Below are 25,090 nucleotides of genomic sequence, written 5' to 3'. Positions count from 1 at the left end.
AAGGCGTTACTCTAAAAGTCAGCTAAATTTTTAGTGCTCTTTAGAACTTCCGCTCTTCCTGCAGCAACCTTCCATGACATAAAATCTCTTCCAACAAAGTCACAGCAGCCCCTATTGTTTACACAAACTGATATATCAGGTCCTGGAAAACATCTGAAAATATTATGATCACACTTATGTGAAGTAATATAACAGTGGCAGAAAATATAGTTTACTATTTCATAGTTCTGAAAGCAACAGATTCTTTACTTTTGGTATTTTATCAACGGCAGATTTTATGTACTTTCATTTATCTTCTCCTCTTTATACTTGGGCTCTTGGGATAACATAGAAGGGTTGGGATAATCTTCTTGAATTCTAGATAAGGTATACAAACAATTATAAATGAGATAAATATTAATGAGTCATGATTTATTGTCAACATATCTGTGTTTCAAAAATATTTCTTGGTTTAGTGAGAATTGTGACACATATGGCACATTTCTGTCCTTACTTCCAAAGCTTCCAAGCATCAAGCATCACATGTTTCTCATGGCTTCAATTATAGTGTTACAGAGAAGTTAATTTCATAGTGTTTCTTCCCTCTGCTTCATGTACAGACAGACACACACACACTTATATCCAGTGAACCAATCATCACAAGATTATATTTGTGCAGATACTGTTCAGATTTCCATCTAAGCTCTATATATTTAATTAAATTAAGTGTTTATTTTTATTTTTGACTCCACTGGGTCTGCTGTTTTGGCAGGCTTTTCTCTGGTTGTGGCGAGCAGGGACGACTCTTCATTGGGCTCGGCTTCTCACTGTGCTGGCTTCTCTTGTTGCAGAGCATCGGCCCTTGGAGTGCACGCTTCAGTAGTTGTAATACAAGCGCATAGTTGCTCTGCGGCATCTGGGAGCCTTCTGGAATAGGGATTGAATCCATGTCCCCTGCATCTGCATGCAGATTACTATCCACTGCACCGAAAGGGACATGCAACCCTTCGTATTTTGAAAACATCAGATAAGAGATCCACTCAGCATATGGATGGAGAACGCCACCTGGGAACATTTAATGACCCCATGGACAATTTTTTTTTTTTTTTTTTCAAATCCTGCGTCTAATCATCAACCTTCAAAATCAGACATTCTTGTTTATTAGGGCCTCAGATATAACAGCTCTCAGGTCCACTCATTTTCTCTAATAAAGGAGACAAATATAGCTCAGTTCAGTTCAGTCGCTCAGTTGTGTCCTATTCTTTGCCACCCCATGGACTTCAGCACGCCAGGCCTCCCTGTTCATCACCGACTCCCAGAGTTTACTCAAATTCATGTTCATTGAGTTGGTTATGCCAACCAACTGTCTCATCCTCTGTCATCCCCTTCTCCTTCTGCCTTCAATCTTTCCCGGCATCAGGGTCTTTTCCAATGAGTCAGTTCTTCACATCAGGTGGCCAAAGTATTGGAGTTTCAGCTTCAGCATCAAATCCTTCTAATGAACATTCAGGACTGATTTCCTTTAGCATGGACTGGTTGGATCTCCTTGTAGCCCATTATACCTCAATAAAGCTGAAAATGTAAAATAAACAAATGGATCAAGCCAAAATAGAAATTCATTAGTCAAATACAAGAGATAATACTGCTGTTTTATTGAACTGAACAAAAAACTACCACATTTTCATTTACAGACAAGTTACCTGGTAATACAAATTACTGAAAACATGCTTGATGAGTGAGAACTAAAACAAGCACTTTTATTTTTTCTGGTATAATTAGAGTGCTTAAATACATCAAATTTTGATGATTTGGTGTGTTTATGTACATAGGCATAATTTACCTTTAAGGCAAGTAGATGCTAACTTTGTCTTAATGTGACAGACTCTTCACTGTACTGCATCTAGGTGGGTGTCTTCAACGTTTGCCTCTGTGCTTTACTGTCTGTATATTCCACTGTTACCCCAAACCTCCTTATTGACCTACTCTTTCATTAGCACTTTAGTATCAATAATATGGTTACAAACATTTTTGCTGTCTTGATAATCATTTGGTCTCTTTGAGGTGATTTTGCATATTTGGTCTAACATTCATGTTTTGTTGATTTCATAATACTCTTATAGGACAGTTATTTTCCTCATTTTATAACTATACATGGGGCTTCCCCAAGTGACTCAGATGGTAAAGAATCTGCCTGCAATGTGGAAGACCTGGGCTCAAGCCTTGGGTCAGGAAGATCCCCTGGAGAAGGAAATGGCTACCCATGCCAGTACTCTTGCCTGGAGAATCCCATGGACAGAGGAGTCTGGTGGTCTATAGTCCATGGAGTGACAAAGAATCGGATACAACTGAGCGACTAACACTTTCACTTTTCATAACTATACTTAAGTAAATTAAATTGTCCTCATGACCACCTACACAATCATTATATTTTTTGCCTTTAGAAATTTTTTTTTCCTTCAGTAATGATCACCTGATCTTACAAGACAGTGTGCATTATTACACACTTCAGCAGTGTAACCCAGCATTCTTGATATTACATATATTGATAGAAAATTTCTGAAAGTTTTCACAGAGGGGATTACATAGATAACATTATGAAAAGAGCTATCCAATGGAGTATAGTGTGATATGTAATTTTAAATTTTCTAGTAGCCACACTGATAATAGTAAAATAAAATAAATTAATTATGTATTGGTTTCTTTAAGAAAAATATCTTGTTATATCTTTCACTCAATATATAATCAGTGTAGAGTTAAGAATAATGTATTTTCCATGTAATTATTCCAAATTCAAGTGTGCATTTTACACTTAAGGTGTGTCACAATTCAGACTGGCCACATTCCAAATGTTCACTGTCTATAAATGGCTAGTGGTTGTCAGAAGGCCCAGAAGCTTTCAGTTCAATTCAGTTCAGTCACTCAGTTGTGTCTGACTCTTTGAGACCCTATGGACTGCAGCACACCAGGCCTCCTTGTCCATCACCAACTACCAGAGCCTACTCAAACTCATGTCCATTGAGTCAGTGATGCCATCCAACCATCTCATCCTCTGTCGTCCCCTTCTCCTCCCACCTTCAGTCTTTCCCAGCATCAGGGTCTTTTACAATGAGCCAGTTCTTTGCGTCAGGTGGCCAAAGTATTAGAGTTTCAGCATCAGTCATTCCAATGAATATTCAGGGCTGATTTCCTTTAGGATGGACTGGTTGGATATCCTTGCAGTTCAAGGGACTCTCAAGAGTCTTCTCCAACACTACAGTTCAAAAGCATCAATTCTTCTGTGCTCAGCTTTCTTTATAGTCCGACTCTCACATCCACACATGACTACTGGAAAAACCATAACTTTGACTAGATGGACCTGACAAAGTAATGTCTCTGGCAAAGTAATGTCTCTGCTTTCTAATATGCTGTCTAGTCTGGTCATAACTTTTCTTCCAAGGAGCAAGTGTCTTTTAATTTCACGGCTGCAGTGACCATCTGCAGTGATTTTGGAACCTAAAAAAATAAAGTCTCTCACTCTTTCCATTGTTTCCCATCTATTTGTCATAAAGTGATGGGACCGGATGCCATGCTTTTAGTTTTCTGAATGTTGAGTTTTAAGATTACTTTTTCACTGTCCTCTTTACTTTCATAAAGAGACTCTTTAGTTCTACTTCATTTCAAGAGTTGTATCATCTGCATATCTGAGGTTATTGATATTTCTCTTGGCAATCTTGATTCCAGCTTGTGCTTCCTGCAGTCCAGTATTTCTCATGATGTACTCTGCATATAAGTAAAATAAGCAGGTTGGCAATATACAGCCTTGGCATACTCCTTACCCGATTTGGAACCAGTCTGTTGTTCCATGTCCAATTCTAACTGTTGATTCCTGACATGCATACAGATTTCTCAGGAGTCAAATCAAGTGGCTTGTTATTCCCATCTCTTGAAGAATTTTCCACAGTTTGTTGTCATCCACACAGTCAAAGGCTTTGGCATAATCAATAAAGCTGTAGATGTTTTTCTTGAACCCTTGCTTTTTCGATGATCCAGCAAATGTTGGCAATTTGATATCTGGTTCCTCTCCTTTTTCTAAATCCAGCTTGAACATCTGGAAGTTCACAGTTCACGTACTGTTGAATTCTGGCTTGGAGAATTTTGAGCATTACTTTGCTAGCGTGTAAGATGAGTGCATTTGTGCAGCAGATTGAGCATTCTTTGGCATTGCCTTTCTTTGTGATTGGAATGAAAACTGACATTTTCCAGTCTTGTGGCCACTGCTGAATTTTCCAAATTTGCTGGCATTTTGAGTGCAGCACTTTCACAGCATCATCTTTTAGGATTTGAAACAGCTCAACTGGATTTTCATCACCTTCACTAGCTTTGTTCATAGTGATGCTCCCTAAGGCTCACTTGACTTCACATTCCAAAATGTCTAGTTCTAGGTGAGTGATCACATCATCCTGGTTATCTGGGTCATGAAGAGCTTTTTTGTATATTTCTTCTCTGTATTCTTGTCACCTCACCAGCAACCTTAGATATGTACAAATATCCCAATCCACAACTTTTAAATTTTCATATATAATAACTTCAATTCCTTTTTTATGATGTATATGTTACTTTTGGGGCTTCCCTGGTGGCTCAGATGGAAAAGAATCTGTCCACAATGAAGCAGACCTAGGTTCATTTCTGGGTGGGGAAGATCCCCTGAAGAAAAGAATGATTACCCACTCCAATATTCTTGCCTACACAATTCTATGGACAGAGGAGTCTGGCAGGCTACAGTCCATGGTGTTACAAAAGGTTGGACATGACTGACTGACTAACACTTTCACATTGTTTCTTAATATTATTATTATTTTTTTTTAATATTTGCAGACTAGGTGTCTACTCATTTATTATTTTTGATTATTTGACAGCTTCACTGTATAATATCATCTTTAAAGATGAGAAAACAGTTATACATCAATTTTCGCTTTTGTTAAAACATTAAAAAAAAATTTTAGTCCATGTGTGTGTGTATGTTATGTGCCAAGTCACTGCAGTCATGTCTCTTTGCAACCCTAAAAACTGTAGCCCTCCAGGCTCCTCTGTCCTTGGGATTCTCCAGGCAAAAATACTGGGATGGCTTGCCATTTCCTTCTCCAGGGGATCTTCCTGACCCAGAGACTGAAACTGTCTCCTGTGACTCCTGCAATGCAGGTGAATTCTTTACCGCTCAGCCACCAGAGATGCCCATATAATGTGCTAAATTAAAAATGTAAACATCAAAAATTGTATAAACTTACTTGACTAAAATATGTTGGCAATATATCTTTTCATATTAATTTTATATGTGAATGGTGCAATAGAATTAACTGGTTCTAATTTTTCGACTGTAAATTTTAAAGTATTCTCAATGCATCCTAAATCTTCATTTTTTTTTCTTTCTTTTTTTTTTCTTTCCAAATCTTCATTTTTAACTTCTCATTTAGATGCATATGGCAATTTTTTAATTAAATGACTGTGTGAAGGGAAGACATATATATTTTTTTTTCCTGACAAGAAGTCATAGGGTCATTTTTTAAAAAAATTTAGGAAGAGTGTAGAATATAAAAGTATATTCAAAACAGTCTATTCACTATTCTCTAAGGTCTTTAAACTTTCCTCAGATAATAGAAAGAGTTTTTAATGTCGTTATATTATTTGAACCATGATCTACATCACAAAATTCTAAAAAATCTGGTATGTGTCACCTAGACAGGTATATCTGATTCATACAGCATTTGGGTTTAGACAAAATTCCTGTACCCTTGATGGGAACAACACACTTTTGAAGGATATTCATTATCTAGTATGTATTAGTTTAAAAAAAATGTATTCACTATGATAATTTCTAAGGATGGTAGAAAACACTTTTGCTCTACCTTGGTAGGTATATTTTTGTCTAATGTAAAATAGACACTATTTTACATATAGTCTATAGTGTCTATAGTAAAATCACACTAATGTAAATTAGTGTGATTGTCAGTCTTTGAACGTTTCAAAAATAGGAGTCACATTTTAGATATATTTAAATTTCATCTAATCTACTGAATAACACTTTTTACATAACATATACCTCATAGAGTATAAATAAGTAACACAGGACCAGTTAGAAACTAAATTATAAACTTTTAAAAAGTCACTTTATTGGATAAAGATAAATATTTGCTGTTGTCATTCAGTAGCTCAGTCCAATCTGACTCTCTGTGATCCCATGGACTGCAGCACGCCAGGCTTCCCTGTCCTTCACCTTCTCTCAGATCTTGCTCAAACTCATGTCCATCAAGTTGGTGATGCCATCCAACCGTCTCATCCTCTCATCTCCTTCTCCTGCCTTCAGTTTTTCCCAGCATCAGGGTCTTTTCATGAATCGGTTCTTCATATCAGGTGGCCAAAGTATTGGAGTTTCAACTTCAGCATCAGTCCTTCCAATTTTTATTCAGGACTAATTTCCTTAAAGTTTGACTTGTTTGATCTCCTTACAGTCCAAGAGACTCCCAAGAGTCTTTTGCAACCACCACAGTTCAAAAGAATCAGTCCTTCAGTGCTCAGCCTTCTTTATGGTCTAACTCTCACATCCATGCATGACTACTGGAAAAATCATAGCTTTGACTAGATGGACTTTTGTTAGTAAAGTAAGGTCTTTGCTTTTTAATATGCTGTCTAGGTTGGTCATAGTTTTTCTTCCAAAGAGTAAGTGTCCTTTAATTTCATGGCTGCAGTCACCATCTGCAGTGATTTTGGAGCCTAAGAAAATAAAGTCTGCCACTGTTTCCATTGTTTCCCCACCTATTTGCTATGAAGTGATGGCACTGGATGCCATGATCTTCACTTTTTGAATGCTGAGTTTTAAGCCAGATTTTACACTCTCCCCGTTCACCTTCATCAAAGAAGCTATTTAATCCCTCTTTGATTTCTGCCATAGGGTGGTGTCATCTGCCTCTCTGAGGTTATTGGTATTTCTCCCAGCAGTCTTGATTCCAGCTCATTCTTCATCCAGCCCAGATGCATTATGTTCTTGGCATATAAGTTAAATAAGCAGAGTGACAATGTACAGCCTTGATGTACTCCTTCCCAATTTTGAACCCATACATTGTGGAAAACATAAACAATGAGAAAATCATTAGTTCTCATCTTTGTTTTCTATAGCTGAGGCACAAAGACAAACTATGAAAATTTTATCAGGGGAAATTTTTTTTTTAAATATTTCCTTTTATGTTTTAATAAAACACCTTTAAAATAATTTATAAACTATGAGTTCTAATTGTGATTTTTATTATTATACATCATGGTGGGATATTTTTCCATTTTATTTGACTTTAGTAGACAATTAAATAGGTGGCTCAGCTGTAAAGAATCTGCCTGCAAACACAGAAGAGGCAGGAGATGAAGGTTCAGTCCTTCAGAAGGGAAGATTCCCTGGAGGAGGAAATGGCAGCCCACTCCAGTATGCTTGCCTAGAGAATCCATGGATAGAGGAGCCTGGTGGGCTACACTCCATAGTGTTGCAAAGAGTTGGTTATGACTAAGCTTGCATGCAGACAAAGTGCTGTTAAATGCTGCACTCAATATGTCAACAAATTTGGAAAACTCAAGAGTTGCCAAAGGACTGGAAAAAGTCAGTTTTCATTCTAATCCCAAAGAAGAGCAATGCCAAGGAATGTCCAAATTACCATTCAGTTGTGCTCATTTCACATGCTGCTAGCAAGATATGCTCAAAATCCTTCAAGCTAAGCTTCAGCAGTACATGCACCAAGAAATTCCAGATATACAGGCTGAGGTTTGAAGAGGCAGAGGAACCAGGGATCACATTGCTGACATTCTTTGGATCATGGAGAAAGCGAAGGAGTTACAAATAAACAGCTACTTCTGCTTCCTTGGCGGAGTTGGGCGTGGCTGAACACACCCAGGTGGCGCAGTGGTCAAGAGTCCACCTATCAGTGCAGGAGACACAGGTTCGATCCGTGAGTCATGAAAATCCCCTGGAGTAGGAAATGGCAACCAGATCCAGTATTCTTGCTTGGAAAATCCCATGGGCAGAGGAACTGGGCAGGCTACAGTCCATGGGGTCACAAAGAATCGGACACTACTGAGTGACTGAGCACACATTGAGCACAAATTTTCAAGAAAGCAAACTAACTTCTTCTTATTAAATACTGTAGTAAGTTTTTATAATCCAAATTTTATCTTATCTCAAAAATATAATGCATTCAAAATATAGTCTTGCTAAAATTTGAATGCCCTTTTATATTAAATAATTAGCACACAAAAGAGGAAAAATCAATCACTATGCTTTTTCCAGAACCAACAGTAAAGAAAATGCTTGTTGAGAGAATAGATGATTAACATTAGCATATGTCTTTATGATACTAACTAGAAGCATAAATATATTGTAATTTATCAGGAAGTTAATGTAGTGTTTTCTAGTCATGATAACTGGTCTGTTATCAGACCAGTTTCCTGATTCCTACTGCAAAAGTAGAGAACAATACCTAGTTAATGTTTATCTACTCTTTATTTCTTTAAGCATCCATCTTAGGCATAGATGGCATTTTTTGATAGGTTTCCTGGATGGTACATCACGATCAAGGTGAGGATTTAGAAGGCAAGTGGATGAGAACTGCTGTGATACAGGAAAGGAATTTACAGATTTCAGTGTGAACTAGTAGAGAATACAAACAGGATTGTAGCAGATACCTATTCTGTTTCCCAGTTAGGTCAATGGTAAAGAATCCACCTGCCAGTGCAGGAGACATAGGTTTGATCCCTGAGTCAGGAAGATCCCCTGCAGGTGGAAGCGGCAACTTTATCCAGTGTTCTTGCCTGGGAAATCCCATGGACAGAGGAGCCTGGCAGGCTGCAGTCCATTGGGTCACAAAAGAGTAGGATACAACTTTGGGATTAAACAGCAATCTATCTCCCTATCTCAGTTGCTTTCTCACTCAGAAGGTAAGAGAACAAAATGTGTGCCCTGAATGATCAATTCACAATCTGTAATTTTGTAAAGTACCTAGACTTTAAACCATATATGCTGTATTTGGTTCTTTACTAATTTATTGATACCTTAGTAAATCTGTAATTACTAAAATAAATATTTGATTACTGAAAAAAATGACACATTTGTCACATAGATTTAAATAATTATATTTTAGCTATTTTCAAAGTTGCTTATGTATTTGCATATTATATTGCTAGGTATAAGATTTGGAAATTATGATTTGCATCAATGCAGTTAATTTTATTAATTAAACAACTAATTAGAATATTTATTAAATTCTATTATAGTCCCTGTTCAAACAAAACAAACCAATAATAAATTTCCACTTTGCAAAACTATTTTTTGGATTATAAGAGATACAGTTAACAACAACAACAACAAAAAATAGCTCATGCTCTTATCCACTTATACAAAAATCTGACACGATGATTTATGTTGTTTTATTGTAATTATGACATGAACAATGTGAATACTTTGAAGTATGAAAGGTCAGACCTAAGCTATGAAAAAGCAATTTTAATGATATTAGAAGCAGAAAAGAAGGAATTGAGGATATTTAAAGTATGAAGAATAAATAGATAAAATATATTTAGTTATTTCCACTCCATTACTTATATACACTTGAATATTTGGAAGAAAATGAGGAAAAACAAACATTCATACTCACATTTCAGGTTACATGTTAAGATGTCTATTTTTTTTTCAGATCAGTTCAGTCACTCAGTCATGTCGGACTCCTTGCAACTGCGTGAACCACATCACTCCAGGCCTCCCTGTCCATCACCAACTCCTGGAGTCCACACAAACCCATGTCCATTGAGTTGGTGATGCCATCCAGCCATCTCATCCTCTGTCGTCCCCTTCTCCCCCTGCCCTCAATCTTTCCCAGCATTAGAGTCTTTTCAAATTAGTCATCTCTTCACATCAGGTGGCCAAAGTATTGGAGTTTCAGCTTCAACATCAGTCCTTCCAGTGAACACCCAGGACTGATCTTTAGGATGGACTGGTTGGATCTCCCTGCTGTCCAAGGGGCTCTCAAAAGTCTTCAACACCACAGTTCAAAAACATCAAATCTTCGGCACTCAGCTTTCTTTATAGTCCAACTCTCACATCCATACATGACTACTGGAAACCATAGCCTTGACTACATGGACCTTTGTTGACAAAGTGATGTCTCTGCTTTTTAATATGTTGTCTAGGTTGGTCATAACTTTCTTTCCAAGGAGTAAACATCTTAATTTCATCGCTGTAATCACCATCTGCAGTGATTTTGGAGCCCAGAAAAAGAAAGTCAGCCATTGTTTCCCCTGTTTCCCATGTTTCCCCATCTATTTGCCATGAAGTGATGAGACCAGAAGCCATGATCTTAGTTTTCTGAATGTTGAGCTTTAAGCCAACTTTTTCACTCTCCTCTTTCACTTTCATCAAGAGGCTCTTTAGTTCTTCACTTTCTGCCATAAAGGTGGTGTCATCTGCATATCTGAGGTTATTGATATTTCTCCCAGTAATCTTGATTCCTACTTGTGCTTCTTCCAGCCTAGCGTTTCCCGTGATGTACTCTGCATATAAGTTAAATAATCAGGGTGACAATATACAGCCATGTTGTACTCATTTTCTTATTTGGAACCAGTCTGTTGTTCCATGTCCAGTTCTAACTGCTGCTTCCTGACATGTATATAGGTTTCTTAAGAGGCAGGTCAGGTGGTCTGCTATTCCCATCTCTTTCAGAATTTTCCACAGTTTATTGTGACCCACACAGTCAAAGGCTTTGGTATAGTCAATAAAGCAGAAGTAGATGTTTTTCTGGAACTTTCTTGCTTTTTCAATGATCCAGCGGATGTTGGCAATTTGATCTCTGGTTACTCTGCCTTTTCAAAAACCAGCTTGAACATCTGGAACTTCACAGTACACATACTGCTGACGCCTGGCTTGGAGAATTTTGAGCATTACTTTACTCAAAATTCTCCAAGCCAGGCTTCAGTCATAATAAAGTATTATTATTTTAATGTCTTCCTATTAAACATTGTGAATTTATTGCACTTAAAAATGTACTTAGCTAACACATGGTTTCCAAATTCACTATTCTTTAACACAGAATATTGACTTACATTTGAAGAGTAAATATAATTAATTTATGGGACTGAACATGTTCTTTTCTTCACATACATATTTATACCAAAAAATGCAGCATCTAAAGTTTTATCTTTAAAGGTTCTACTCTATGTGGAATATATATGAGATATACAATATATATTCTTATATATGTTAACATATATAATTCAGACATTCTTGAATAAGTGGATTTTGACAAGAATGAAATCAGCTTTTTTCCTGTGATTACCTAAATCTGAGTTAAATTTCCATATTTCCAGAAGTTTCTTTTTCTTTTCTTTGACTTATCTTAAATCTTTAAAAATTGTGACAAGTAGTGCAGATTCTCTCAATTATTTATTTAAAATTTCAAAGAAATTTTGTTATAAAAATATTAATATATGATGCTATTACTGTAAACTTGTGTAAAGGATGAAAGGGGTTTGGTTAGTCATTTTTATCATGTTGAAATTCCAGATGGTGAAATTCTAACATATTTATTTAATAAGCACTATTACTATTATTGTGTTTTACATGTGCCAAAGAGAATCGGTCATATTAATCTTATTGGTTAAACTAGACTTGGATACTATCAAGTTATTATTATTTGATTAATTTAAAAAGCTGAGAGCATGCAAAAAATAAATTGTGGATAACGTAGTTAAAGCAAAGAGAAAGGAATCTGCTTGAACATATGAAATCATGGGGATTTATTTCAAAGGTTGGCTTCTTTCAATATTGTTTTCTTTTAATTCGTTGAGTTTTACACATGTTAATGTCACATCACAAAAATGCAGGTTTGAAAAAAAATCATTTGTTTTTATTCACACCATGAAAGTTTTTAAGGATTAAATCGATTTTGATTCACCACCTGGCTTGTTTTATGAAACCAATTCTGCGTGTATGTGTGTGCGTGTGTGTGTGTGTTTCAAAGCTCCAGTCAATACCTTATCACTGTTTGAAAGTTGACATTCCAAGGCCTCAACTTATACTTATTAGTCATATGAATATATATTTGCCTTAATATATTGCTTATATATTAGATTATGACTACTAAACATTTTGGGTTTCCCGGGTGGTGCTAGTGGTAAAGAACATTCCTGCCAATGCAGAAACTTTAAGAGACGCGGGTTCGGTTCCAGGGTAGGGAAGATCCCCTGGAGTAGGGCATAGCAACCCACTCCAGGATTCTTGCTTAGAGAATCTCAGGGACAGAGAAGCTGGGGAGGCTACAGTCACAGAGCTGGACATGACTGAGCAGCTTAGCATGGCATGGCACTAAACCTAACATACCTAAGAGAAAATTAACAACTCCTGAGTTTGCTCAGAAGAAAAACACAATGTATAATTTATTTACACATGTTATTATATAAATGAAAATCTCACTGAGCCATTAAAATTGACTTTCTTTTTCCCCAGGACAAAACACTTTTGCTGATATAGATATGTAAGCTTTAGCTATTGTTGACTAACAAATCACATCAAATCCCAGTGGCTTAAACAAGCATTTATTACTATGTCCCATGAGTCAGGAGGGTGTGGATTTGCACATCTTGTCTGGGTTCCCTCAGGCTCCTGTGGGCACTTGGCTCATACATGTGTGGTTAGGCTGGAGGCTTCACTCAAGGCTGGCTTGGCCAGAGTAGCTGTCTGGGGCACTTCTGCTCCACGTGGCATTCATCCTTTTCTTCTGACCTGAAGACCAGCCTGGGCATCTTTCCAATGAGAGTGGTAGAAGTATAAAGAGGTAGGCAGAATACGCTGGGTCCCCTGATATCTAAACTTAGAACTGCGAGCATCATTATTTTTGTTACTCAGTTAACAAACTCATGACTGAATTCACTGGTGGGGATTGCTTCCCATGCACAGTAGGAGAACACTTCAAAGGATATAGATTCAGAAAAAGATGGCATGTTGGGACAATTGATGCAAGGTTACTACAGGACGAAAAGTTAATTTTTGTATGTTTTGATAAATACATTATATATTTATCTAATGTATATATATTTAACATATATGTATATATTGAAATATCTCATGAAGATTTAATCTTACAATAAACAGAGAAAAACAACCCTCAAAAAATTAGATACCAATTTTTAATAAGATATGCAAAACCAAAAAAGAAATGGATAATAACATTATAAAGAGATGTCCTTTGCTAGAATATAAGTAAGTTTACTCAATTTGGAATATTGTCAATATACAATAATACTGAAAAATTCAGAGAAGTTATGACTTACCAATTCAATCTTTAAGTACCTAAATATTGTGGGTCACCATACATCTGAGAATTTGACAAAACAAATCTGTTTTCCAGAAAAAATCATATGGTACCTATAAGAAAAAGTTTGCATATTTTTAGGTATTTAATTTAAAGCATACAGCCAATATAATACCTGGTAAGAGTGTATGAGCTTCACTCACATGTATGTAGGAGATAAGGATGAAGATATTTATGCAACACTGTCTGGAATAGAAAAATTTGGTATTATCCCACAGGTCTAAAGAGAAAGATCTACAGAATAGTGTGGTTACTCAAATGGAGAAATATCTCGAAACCATATGAAGTCTGCACTGGATCCTTAGATTGTTGTTCAATTGCTCAGTAGTGTGCAACTCTTTGCAACTCCATAGATCGCAGCATGCCAGGTTTCCCTGTCGTTCACTATCTCCCAGAATTTGCTTAAACTCATGTCCATCAAGTTGGTGAGGCCAAGCAACCATCTCATCCTCTGTCTACCCTTTCTCCTGCACTCAATCTTTCTCAGCATCAGTGTCTTTTCTAATGAGTTGGCTCTTCGTGTCAGGTAGCCAAAGTGTTGGCGTTTCAGCTTCAGCATCAGTCCCTCCAATGAATATATAGGGTTGGTTTCCTTTAAGATTGACTTGTTCGATCACCTTGGAGTCCAAGGGACTCTCAAGAGTCTTCTCAAGCACCACAGTTCAAAAGCACCAGTTCTTCAGTGCTCAGCCTTCTTTATGATTCAATTCTCACATGACTACTAGAAAAACCATAGCTTTGACTAGACAGACCTTTGTTGGCAAAGTGATGTCTCTGCTTTTCAATATCCTAAGTTTGTCATAGCTTTTGTTCCAGGGAACAAGTGTCTTTTTAATTTCATGGTTGCAGTCACCATCCTCAGTAATTTTGGAGCCCTTGAAAATAAAGTCTATCACTCTTTCCATTGTTTCTCCATCTATTTGCCATGAAGTGCTGGGACTGGATGCCATGATCATCATTTTTGAATGTTGAGTTTTAAGCGACGTTTTACACTCTCTTCTTTCAGCTTCATCAAAAGGCTCTTTAGTTTCTCTTCACTTTTTGCCATTAGGGTGGTGTCATCTGCATATCTGAGGTTATTGATATTTCTCCCAACAATCTTGATTCCAGTTTGTGATTCATGCAGGCTTGGCATTTTGCATAATGTAGATGCATATAAGTTTTAAATAAGCAAGGTAACAATATACAGTCTTGATGTACTCTTCTCCCAATTTTGAATGTCCATTGTTCCATGTCTAGTTTAACTGTTGCTTCTTGACCTGCATACAGGTTTTTTAGGAGGCAAGTAAGGTGGTCTGGTATTTCCATCTCTTTAAGAATTTTCCACATCTTTTTTATTTACTAAGTGAAAAGTTTCATTGTAGTCAATGAGGCAGAAGTAGCAGTCTTTCTGGAATTTCCTTACTTTTTCTAAGATCTTTAGATAGCAATATGAATGGATTTCAGTAGTGAAATGAATGATAAAGATAAAATTGAGTGTTAGACAGTTAACAGTTTGTTAGTTTAACAGTTGTTGGTTTAACACTTATTTATTGTTACTATACATTAGGTATCAGTTTAAGTCACAGAGAAAGTAGTGAACACACAAATGATGTTTCTTCTTTCATAGATCTTGATTTTTAGATTACTACTGTTCAACCAATGAAAGAACATATAATAGATGTATCAATAGATGAATGAATAGACAAATACAAATAAATAGAATGATAAGTGCTATACTGGAATATTAAAATAAAGTTGAGATCATCTACAATGATTGGGTGGTCAGCTTTAGGAAGAGTTACTCAAAAGGCTATCTATTAACTGAAATATAAGTGGTTTGATTCAACCATTGGGAAACTAAGAGAGATCATTACAGGAAGAGGAAAATCACTAAAGTAGAAAAGAATGTGTGTATTCAAGGAACGTATAAAAGACATGAGTGATAGAAATACTTGGGGAAGGAGAAGAATGGTGAAAAATAGTCACAGAAAGGTACTTGAGTGATATATGTATATGAAAAAGAAGGCAGGGAGCCATAATTTGATTTCAAAAGCATATGAAAAAAATTGCATGGTTTTAAGCAAGTGAATGACATAATATGATTTACATTTAAATAGCCTCTTGGCAACCTTGAAGACAATGTATTTCTGGGAATAAAGTATAAGAGAGATTTTAGGACAATTTTGAAGTAATCCAGGTGTGATGTGATAGTGGTATGAACTAAGGAGAGAGAAATAAGAATGGAAAAACAGTAGGTGTTCAGGAGATACCAGAGAACTTCCTGATGAATTGGGCATGGTAACTAAAAGAAAGGGCAGAAACCAGAAAAATTCTAACAAGATAATTGCCAATTATTGTGAGGTGATTCCTAATGATTATAATGTGGGTGTTGTTTTTTGCCCTAGGTGGCCTTGGAATCTCAAATAAAGCATAAATACAAATAAATACTTACACTATATACAAAACACTTATAGTTGATTTTAAAAAATAATATTATCAGTGGTATATTAAGAAAATCTAGCTTACTTATCACGTGTGGATGCTAAGTCGATCCAGTTGAGTCCCACTCTTTGAGACCCTATGTACTGTAACCCACCAGGATCTTCTGTCCATGGGATTCTGCAGGCAAGAGTACTGAAGTGGGTTGCCATGCCCTCCTCCAGGGGATCTTTCCAACTCAAGGACTGAACATGCATCTCTAATGTCTCCTGCATTGGCAGGTGGTTCTTTATCACTAGTGCCACCTAGAAAACCCTTACTTATCATAGTATGTAAAAGTATTCCTCATCAGAAAGCAATACACTGAACAATAAAGTAATAATAATAATAATTGCTATAAAAAGCTAAGGAGATCCTTAAGTAAGAGACAAAAAGTTAGGAAAGCTGCTGTATTTTTGTTTGAAGTTTATTTCTGAGCCTCTATCAGCTAAAGTCAAAAGAGAAATCTAGTGAGTTAACAAATTATAGTTTTCTAATAGCTGGCTACATCTGAGACAAACGTAAAAACACCACACTCTTTCTGGCTCTGAGCTGGGAGACAATTTAAACAATGTAATGAACAGCATACCCTCTTGGTTTCTCATACTATTTCAAAATAATATTTGAGCTTTACATTTACATAAACAAGTGGCCCACTGAAGCAGAGCCAAATCCATTTTCCTTGTGGCACAGAAAGAGAATGCTGGCAGCATTAAAACCACAGTTTGTCCCCAGTGAACTGACAATATTACTTATGGAATAGCCTCAAGTTCCTTAAAAGCCCAGCGTGCAATTAATAATTTTATTCACTTAAACATTTGCCATTTTCATTTGGTTTAGAATAAATATGTTAGAACAATTGTGTGTAAGCTGTTATTTAAAATCACCTAAATATGGGCCAATTGTGTTCTTTTGTCCCTTTTGGGAAAACACACAAGTGAGAAGCAAAAATATAATATAAAAGGGGTAATTGAACAAAGCCATTTGCAGATATAGTCTTGTGAGAGGGCCTTTTCTTTTATGAGAGATGGAGATTTGTATGTTGGTGTGTTTGCTTTCCTGATGGAGTATTTTTCTGGAAGTGTTCAAGAACTTCAAAAAGGGAACACAGCAAGATCTTCTATGACCCACCTCCTAGAATATTGGAAATAAAAGCAAAAATAAACAAATGGGACTTAATGAAAATTAAAAGCTTTTGCACAACAAAGGAAACTATAAGTAAGGTGAAAAGACAGCCCTCAGATTGGGAGAAAATAATAACAAATGAGGAAACAGACAAAGGATTAATCTCAAAAATATACAAGCAACTCCTGAAGCTCAATTCCAGAAAAATAAACGACCCAATCAAAAAATGGGCCAAAGAACTAAACAGACATTTCTCCAAAGAAGACATACAGATGGCTAACAAACACATGAAAAGATGCTCAACATCACTCATCATCAGAGAAATGCAAATCAAAACCACAATGAGGTACCATTACACGCCAGTCAGGATGGCTGCTATCCAAAAGTCTACAAGCAATAAATGCTGGAGAGGGTGTGGAGAAAAGGGAACCCTCTTACACTGTTGGTGGGAATGCAAACTAGTACAGCCGCTATGGAGAACAGTGTGGAGATTTCTTAAAAAACTGGAAATAGAACTGCCATATGACCCAGCAATACCACTTCTGGGCATACACACTGAGGAATCCAGATCTGAAAGAGACACGTGCACCCCAATGTTCATCGCAGCACTGTTTATAATAGCCAGGACATGGAAGCAACCTAGATGCCCATCAGCAGATGAATGGATAAGGAAGCTGTGGTACATATACACCATGGAATATTACTCAGCCGTTAAAAAGAATTCATTTGAATCAGTTCTAATGAGATGGATGAAACTGGAGCCCATTATACAGAGTGAAGTAAGCCAGAAAGATAAAGAACATTACAGTATACTAACACATATATACGGAATTTAGATAGATGGTGGCGATAACCCTATATGCAAAACAGAAAAAGAGACACAGAAATACAGAACAGACTTTTGAACTCTGGGGGAGAACGTGAGGGTGGGATGTTTTGAAAGAACAGCATGTATATTATCTATGGTGAAACGGACCACCAGCCCAGGTGGGATACATGAGTCAGGTGCTCGGGCCTGGTGCACTGGGAGGACCCTGAGGAGTCGGGTGGGGAGGGAGGTGGGAGGGGGGATCGGGATGGGGAATACATGTAACTATATGGCTGATTCATGTCAATGTATGACAAAACCCACTGAAATGTTGTAAAGTGATTGGCCTCCAACTAATAAAATAATATTAAAAAAAAAAAAAAAAAAAAGGGAACATTTTTGGACATAGGAAAATGGACAAAAGTGGCATCAGTGGGAAAGAAGAAAAAAAATAGTGGAAGTGTAGCAAAGGGAAAGGGTGTAATGAGAAAAAATAAGGGTGAATAGTTAAGCATGGATTGAAGTTTTGTGATACAAGATGAATGCTGGAGATAAAGCTTAGAAGGTGCATTAAAAAATGGAATGTAGAGTAGCTTTCCTGTTTTCAAATGTATACTGCCCTATAGAGAACATGGAAATGTGTTGGCAATTAAGGTATATAAAACCCATGCTTTAGGGAAATCAATTGGACACCAATGAGAAGGAGAAAGATGGAGTCTCCATGGAGCTAATTTGGTGCCTTGCACTCACTGTCCAATACTCAGACATGAAACTGTTGGACCACTTTAATCCAACAAATCTCTAAAAATGTGCATCGCTGTGTAATAAAGACTAAGGGAGTTGAGCAAAAGTTTTAGCATATCAAAGGTACTGCTTGCTATTTATTAAAGAAAGAGGATGGCCAAATTGTAACATGAAGACTTGACAGATGAATGGATAGAGAAGAAACTTAAAGAGGCAGGAAATGAACATGATTCTCCATGCAACAAACTAGGAAAACTTGCATTTATGACCTTATCATGTATATATTTATACTCTTATGCAGTAAGAATCTAGCCCTGCATTACTTTCCATAAAAAAATCCACTGAAAACAGAAAATTAAGTAAAAAAAAAAACAAAAAACAAAAACAAACAAGCAAAAAAAAAAAAAAAAAAACCCACACATCTGTAACATCACTAGAAATCAAGAAATAGCAAGCAGCAGGAGAGAAATAGAAAAATGCTTCATTCTGAGCTTTGCTTTAGACCAGTCCATAAGAAACAACTATCTCCTCAACATTTGCAAGCATTGACAAGTAAAATGCATCAATTTGCATTGCCTAAAAGAAGGTTTATTTTGTATAAATTAAATTTTATCTTTTCAAAGTTGAAAAATACAGCAAATTCTAGCTTATTTTGAAATATAGTAAAATAATAAATATAACAAAATATGAATATATATAAATGTAATTTAACAGATATAGTAGAAATAAGTATAGAAATATTATGCACTAAATGCATATAAAATATACCAAACAGTATTTATATTGCTATATGATTATAAAATATAGTTTTGCAATTGTAGGATTTCCCAATGGAACTATATGCATCTTTTCATGTTAAATTTAGTTGTTTCATAAAAGTTATTCTTGATTATGTTTACCACAGGCAAATTATGGTTCATTATTAAATTTTAATATTTATATATCTACTTTATTAATTGGCTAAATATGTATGTGTTTCTATCTTGTTTTCATTGCATATATTTTATGGCTTTTCTAACTCTTGAACAAAATTATTTTGCTTATTTTATTTTTAATTTATTACACACAGTTTAAACATGTAACATATCAGTTCAGTTCAGTTGCCCTGTCGTGTCCGACTCCTTGCAACCCCATGAACCGCAGCACGCCAGGCCTTCCTTTCCATCACCAACTCCTAGAGTCCATCCAAACCCATGTTCACTGAGTCAATGATGCCACCCAAGATTCTCATCCTCTGTCATCCCCTTCTCCTCCCACCTTCAATCTTTCCCAGGATCAGGGTCTTTTCCAATGAGTCAGCTCTTCGCATCAGGTGGCCAAAGTATTGGAGTTTCAGCTTCAGCATCAATCCTTCCAATGAACACTCAGGACTGATCTCCTTTAGGATGGACTGGGTGTATCTCCTTGCAGTCCAAAAGACTCCCAAGAGTCTTCTCCAATACCACAGTTCAAAAGCATCTATTCTTCTGCACTCAGCTTTCTTTATAGTCTAACTCTCACATCCATAAATGACCAATGGAAAAACCATAGCCTTGACTAGATGGACCTTTGTTGGCAAAGTAATGTCTCTGCTTTTTAATATGCTGTCTAGGCTGGTCATAACTTTCCTTCCAAGGAGTAAGCATCTTTTAATTTCATGGCTGCAATCACCATCTGCAGTGATTTTGGAGCCCAGAAAAATAAAGTCAGCCACTGTTTCCACTGTTTTCCCATCTATTTCCCATGAGATGATGGGACCAGATGCCATGATCTTAGTTTTCTGAATGTTGAACTCTAAGCCAAATTTTTAACTCTCCTCTTCCTTTCTCATCAAGAAGCTCTTTAGTTCTTCTTCACTTTCTTCCATAAGGGTGCTGTCATCTGCATATCTGAGGTTATTGATATTTCTCCCAGCAATCTTGATTCCAGCCTGTGCTTCTTCCAGCCCAGCATTTCTCATGATGTACTCTGTATATAAGTTAAACAAACAGGGTGAGAATATACAGCCGTGAAGTACTCCTTCACGATTTAGAACCATTCTCTTGTTCCATGTCCAGTTCTAACTGTTGCTTCCTGACCTGCATACAGATTTCTTAAGAGACAGGTCAGGTGGTCTGGTATGCCCATCTCTTTCAGAATTTTCCACAGTTTATTGTGATCCACACAGTCAAAGTCTTTGGCATAGTCAATAAAAAAGAAATAGATATTTTTCTGAAACTCTCCTGCTTTTTCAGTGATCAAGAGGGCATTGGAAATTTGATCTCTGTTTCCTCTGCCTTTTCTAAAACCAGCTTGAACATCTGGAAGTTCACAGTTCACGCATCGCGGAAGCCTGGCTTGGAGAATTTTTTTTTTTTTTTTTTTTTTGGCTTGGAGAATTTTAAGTGATATTTTACTAGCACATGAGATGAGTGCAATTGTGTGGTAGTTTGATCATTCTTTGACATTGCCTTTCTTTGGGGTTGGAATGAAAACTCACCTCTTCCAGTCTTGTGGCCACTGCTGAGTTTTCCAAATGTGCTGGCATATTGAGTGCAGCACTTTCACAGCATCATCTTTCAGGATTTGAAATAGCTCAACTAGATTTCCATCACCTCCACTAGCTTTGCTGGTAGTGATGCTTCCTAAGGCCCACTTGACTTCACATTCCAGGATGTCTGGCTCTAGGTGAATGATCACACCATCATGATTATCTGTGTCATGAAGATCTTTTTTGTACAGTACTTCTGTGTATTTTTGCCACCTCTTCATAATATCTTCTACTTTTTTTAGGTCCCTATCATTCTGTCCTGTATTGAGCCCATATTTGCATAAAATATTCCCTTGGTATCTCTAATTTTCTTGAGGAGATATCTAGTTTTTCCCATTCTATTGTTTTCCTCTATTTCTTTGGGTTGATCACTGAGGAAGGCTTTCTTATTTCTCCTTGCTATTCTTTGAAATTTTGCATTCAAATGGAAATGCATTCAAACTCTGCATCAAATATCTTTCCTTTTCTCCTTTGCTTTTGGCTTCTCTTCTTTTCACAGCTATTTGTAAGGCCTACTCAGACAGCCATTTTGCTTTTTTTGCATTTCTTTTTCTTGGTGATGGTAAGGAGTAGCGGTTGAACTTTGCTGGAGCAGCCATGAAGAGATACCCCACGTCCAAGTTATGAGAAAACCAAGTAAGATGGTAGACACTGAGAGAGGGCATCAGAGGTCAAACAGACTGAAACCACAATCACAGACATCTAGCCAATCTGATCACATGGATCACAGTCTTGTTTAACTGAATAAAACTATGAGCCATGGGGTGTGGAACCACCCAAAATGGATGGGTCATGGTGGACAGTTCTGACAAAATGTGGTTCACTGAAGAAGGGAATGGCAAACTACTTAAGTATTCTTGCCTCGAGAACCTATGAACAATATGAAAAGGCAAAAAGATAGGACGCTGAAAAATGAACTACCCATGGCGGTAGATGCCCAATATGCTACTGGAGATCAGTGGAGAAATAACTCCAGAAAGAATGAAGAGATGGAGCCAAAGCAAAAACAACACCTAGTTGTGGATGTGACTGGTGATAGAAGCAAGGTTTGATGCTGTAAAGAAAAATATTGCATAGGGACCTGGAAAGTTAGGTCCATGAATCAAGGCAAATTGAAAGTGGTCAAACAGGAGATGACAAGAGTGAACATTGACATTCTAGGAATCATCAAACTTAGATGGACTGGAATGGATGAATAACTGAGATGACCATTATATCTACTACTATGAGCAGGAATCCTTTAGAAGAGTTGGAGTAGCCATCATAGTCAACAAAAGAGTCTGAAATGCAGTACATGGATCCAATCTCAAAAACGACAGAATGATCGCTGTTCGTTTCCAAGGCAAACCATTCAATATCATGGTAATCCAAGTCTATGCCCCGACCAGTGACGCTGAAGAAGCTGAAGTTGAACAATTCTATGAAGACCTACAAGAACTTCTAGAACTAACACCACAAAAAGATGTCCTTTTCATTGTAGGGGACTGGAATGCAAAAGTAGGAAGTCAAGAAACACCTGGAGTAACAGGCAAATTTGACCTTGGAGTACAGACTGAAGCAGGGAAAATGCTAATATAGCTCTGCCAAGAGAATGCACTGTTCATAGCAAACACCTTCTTCCAACAACACAACAGAAGACTCTACACATGGACATCACCAGATGGTAGACACTGAAATCAGATTGATTATACTCTTTTCAGCCAAAGATGGAGAAGCTCTATCCAGTCAGCAAAAACAAGACCAGGAGCTGACTGTGGCTCTGATCATGAACTCCTTATTGCCAAATTCAGACTGAAATTGAAGAAAGTAGGGAAAACCACTAGACCATTCAGGTATGATTTAATCAGATCCCTTATGACTACACAGTGGAAGTGAGAAATAGATTTAGGGGACTAAATCTGAAAGACCCAGTGCCTGATGAATGTTGGATGGAGGTTCATGACTTTGTACGGGAGAAAGGGATCAAGACCATACCCAAGAAAAAGAAATGTAACATATAACATTTAACATATAAACACAAATAATATAGCTAAACACATAAACTTTTGTCTGAATGCAGATTTTTGCCTCTATAAAGACTGATAAATAATGCTTTTGTTTTATTTACTAAATATGATCAAATTGCAATTTCACATTGTGTTTCAAAAATATACAAATTTTAAAGAAACTGTTATTGTTATTTTTTAGTTTTGTTGTGAAGTGAAAGTTGCTATACAGTCCATGGAATTTTCCAGGCCAGAATACTGGAGTGGGTAGCCTTTCCCTTCTCCAGGAAATCTTCCCAACCCAAGCCGGGTCTCCCTCATTGAAGGCAGATTCTTTACCAAGTGAGCCACAAGGGAAGGCCAAGAATAATGGAGTAGGTAGCCTATCTTTTCTCCAATGGAGCTTCCCGCCCAGGAATCAACCTGGAGTCTCCTGCATTGCAGGAGGATTCTTTCTGAACTGAGCTGTTAGGGTAGCCCTTGATATTAAGTTTTCTTGAATTGTGATAAAATAATATAAATTTTATTTGTTCATTTTTATTATTGCTGTTGTGCCTAAATAAGTTAAATTTTGTGACTATTTCCAGGGCCTTGGAAAAATTTGCTCTTCATCTTTTGGTACTAATTAGACATATTTTCATTGTGCTAAGCATATAAATTAAATCATTAATATCCTCTATGTGATTTATTTACTTTGCATTGATTTCTTTCTTCCAAAGACTGAAATATATGTGTTAATGTCAAAAATCACTTGACAGATTTTTCCTGTTGTTCTTTCTCCTTTATGACTAATCCTTTGTTGAGACCAAATTTTCAAATAAAAAAGCCTGGGTGCACTCCCCGTAACTTTGTACTATGTTTTTCAATGTAATTATAAAATCCTTGTCCTGTGAAAGGGTTGTCAATTGACCATTGGATGACAAAGTCACTGTCATTGAGTCTTTCCTTGTTTAATTTTTGTACTTTCTCTCAATAGCACTAACTCCACTGTAATCCTCACACATCAATCTTCCAGGGAATTGTTTCAGAGTTGTGACATAGACAGCTTAGGTTAAGAGATGAATTAACATTCATTAAAATAACATGTCCTTTAGGAATAGAGCTAAATTTCAAACTAATATAGGCTTTGGATGCTTTAAACCAGAACAGATAAAGTATCTTTCGAAATGTTCCCTTATCTCTCACTTTCAGGGTACAATACTTTGTGTATACAATGAAGCAAATCTTCAACTGGTTTTCTTCATTCTCCATCTGCCTTCGTATTAAAGGTGGATTCCTTTCAGAATCTGGACTTATGTTGCAAATGTGTTTTTCCTGTGTTTCTGTGTGAATCCTCCTGAGAAGTTTGGTGACACTGCATTGGAGTCAGACAGCATATTTAACCAGAAATCACGTAGTTCACATATTTAACAAGAAAAGAATAGCTAGCTGTTTTCCTAATCACCATTCTCCCTGCCCCCAAAGCTGGAAATGCTCTGTTTGCCCTTCCAGACCTGTTCTTTTCTGTCTCCATCTTGGTCTGTGATCTTATCAGACTCTTGCCCTCTGGCTCCTTGTTGGATTTTGAGATGGGAAGCATGATAGAGTGGAAGATGGGGAGAGAATGGGATTAGGTAGTTCTTTTCCCTGGTTCTCTCTACTCCAGACCAGGTCTCTACTGATTGGCTTAGGATAATGCACGCTTCCTACACTACTCTTTTGTAAATCTCTCCTTTATTAAAATATCCTATTATAAAGAGTGTGTTATTTGTCCCCCAGGGACACTGCATTGATTAAATTATGCTTATATGGCATTTTCTACATTCTGTTATTAATATATATCCCCAAACTGGGCTTCACTTGTAGCTCAACTGGTAAAGAATCCACGTTCAATGCAGACGACCCTGGTTCAATCCCAGGGTTGGGAAGATCCCCTGGAGGAGGGCATGGCAATCCACTCCAGTATTCTTGACTGGAGAATCCCCATGGACAGAGGAGCCTGGCGGGCTGCAGTCCATGGGGCTGCAGAGAGTCAGACACAGCTAAGCACAGCACACAGCATCCCTAACCTATCTCTCTAATTCCCAGTGTCAACAATGCCTGATCTAAGTGAAAACTTTAAGTTTGG

This window comes from Muntiacus reevesi, chromosome 16 (assembly GCF_963930625.1).
Source record: "Muntiacus reevesi chromosome 16, mMunRee1.1, whole genome shotgun sequence".
NCBI classification, from domain to species: Eukaryota; Metazoa; Chordata; class Mammalia; order Artiodactyla; family Cervidae; genus Muntiacus; species Muntiacus reevesi.
Note: the sequence above shows the minus strand (reverse complement) of the source record.